Here is a 2,750-nt window from a genome sequence, read left to right as displayed (position 1 = left end):
GACGCTGCACTTGCCTTCAGTGCGTGACTAACGGTAGTGCTGGAAACAGCGACCTGGGGTCGTCTAATGCTAATTTTAATTTCATCTGCTCGCAGTACCACCCATTCTGTTCCAGACTTAATTTTTTCATTATTATTTGCCAGCACAATGGCCACTGGTATAACGGCATCAGCTTCCAATGTTTGACCAAGTTTTTTTTGAGCATTAAAGGAACAGTAATATCAAAAAATTTGAATGTTTTTAGTAATAAAAATCGTAAAATATGTATTGTTGTGTTGCACTGGTACAACTTGGGTGTTTGTTTCAGGAAGGCAACTATAGTTTATGTAAACAAGCTGCTGTGTAGCCATGGAGCAGCCATTCAAATCTGAAAAAAAAAGAAAAGGCGCATCTGCTGGGTTCTGTAATATACAATGGGATTCTTCAGAACTTATCTGATGTGTACAGGGGCGCTCCGCCAATGAGGCGAATTGAGGCACTCGCCTCAGGCGGCAGCGCCCCCCTGGTTACCAGGGGCGGCAAAAATGCCGCTCCTCGTAACTAAGAGCCGAATTTCCGGTTTTCAACCCGGAAATTCGGCTCTTCTAGTGCAGAGCGCGCAATTGCGCGCTCTGCATTAGCGACGTGGACCCTCCCCTACCCAGTCCCAGTCAGGAAAAGTGAGTACCAAGGGGAAGGGGGGGGGCAGCAAAACGAAGCCCGCCTCAGGCGGCGAAATGCGCAGGATCGGCCCTGGATGTGTATCCTGCACTTTAATGGCTGGTCTACACAGAAGCTTGTTTATATAAAGTATAGTTGTGTTTCTGATACAAACACATTAGTTTTACCAGTACATTATATTGTCATTCCTTTAAAACACTTTGATTTTTTGGTGTTTCTTTAAAACGCATTGTTGTACCAGGCAACAGCCCCCCCCCACACACACACTTTATTTTCAGGGTGCCATAGGAGGGTCCTAGTGTTTATGTGCAATTTAGAATTGAAATTGATCAAAAGTTATCTTGAATTTTTAGTCTATTTTTACATACTTTATTAGAGGGTCTAAGAGTTTTATGTAAAAACTTGGTCTAGATTTTTCAGCATTGCAGGACAGAAAGGGGCAAATGTAGGAAAAGATAATGGGTGAAATTTAATTGACCAAAAGTAATCTTTTAGTCTTGGTTCAATCTAGTCCTAACAACAAAGTGTGCAGGTTTCCTGTCAGTTCCACAGCAGAAAGTTCCAGGGCCCCCAAAGGGCGTTGGTGAAAACTGGTGCTGGCAGGGGTTTTCCCTTTCACTGAGGAGTTTGACTACAACAGGTGTCATCTGCAGTTACTAGTAAAAAACGTACTGTTATGAGGACCATTTTTTCACAATTTAGGGCTAATTTTGGAAAAGACAACAGGTGAAATTGACCAAAAGTAATCATGAGTTTTTAGGCTTTTTTTAACTCTAGCATCAGATGGAAGTGATTTTATGCAAAAAATATAACCCATCCTTATGATAGTTCCAGGACAACTGGCAGCGGAGTACAAAGTCGGACTTGGGGGGCCCAGGGCCTATCAGGCCTGCAGCCTCAGGGGCCTCGACACCATCCCCCGGGCCCCCAGCCGTAAAGTCCCTCTGCCGCCGCAGCAAAATGTGTGCACGTGCATTATTTTTTTCCTACGCGTCGGGTCAGGGAGGGAGGTACAGCGAGCGGCAGTGCAGGGAGCAGGTCTGGGCCAGCAGGGCCCAAAAGAGCCAGGCCCCGGTGTCCCACCAGCCCAGTCTGACCCTGGCTGAGTACACTGAAACCCTTATTTATATTTTTTTAATCTGCCAGTGTATTGGCCTAGCCTGCCATCTGACTATCTGCTGGTGTCCTTGATACGCCCTTTGTAGTAAGAAACCACCAAGTTGGAGTAACCTTAATGCCCAGAATGGCCAATGTACTTCCCCCCTTACCACTTTTTGAGTGTTAGCTCCCCACCATGTGAATGATTTGGGACATGGGTCATGGCATATGGACACTTTGCTAATCACCTTTGCATCTCTGCTCTTATATTGATTATAAAATCCAATGTATTGGACAGCCAAGTAATTTCCTCTGGCATGGACCACCAGAATGTCTGTGGCCCAAAGAATCACACACAAACACCACCACCTTGGTTCAGATTTTATACATAAATCCTTTACTTAATTCATATCAAAAGTTAAAACATTTCCGAGTGACTGCTAACATAAAGACACTAAAAAAAATCATGCGTCTATGCTGAGCTAACAGCATTTTAAAGTTAATTTCCACCACTCATTTGTTTGCAGAGGTAAGTGAACCATTTCTGGCTGAAATCCTCCCCATTGCCTAGTTCATCTCATTCATGTAAGTTCCTGTTTATGTTATGACAGGATACAAAATCAAAGGTTCAAAATACCAAGGTTTTTTTTCTGCTCCGTTTGGAGGGCCACTCATCCTATAATGTGTAATCGATATTAAAGATAATGTCTACAATCCGCTGCCTTCCTCTTCCTGAACATGTAATTAACCTAGATTAATTTAATGTCTTCTGATGTAATTGTACAAAGAATACTATGAAATGTGGTGTGGTTAATGCACACGAAGAGGTGTTCACTGCTTCATGTTAGACACTCAAGTAGATTTTTGTTTAATAATATCATAATAAGTAACTGGGCATTTTAGTTGTCTTGACTTCTGGTAGACATAATACCCCATGTACCACAGACAGCTGGGATGGCTGAAACTGCTAGTACAGGTGGCTATTAAAATGC

This window comes from Xenopus laevis, chromosome 1L, assembly GCF_017654675.1.
Source record: "Xenopus laevis strain J_2021 chromosome 1L, Xenopus_laevis_v10.1, whole genome shotgun sequence".
Taxonomy (NCBI): Eukaryota; Metazoa; Chordata; class Amphibia; order Anura; family Pipidae; genus Xenopus; species Xenopus laevis.
This window is presented reverse-complemented; position numbering follows the sequence as displayed.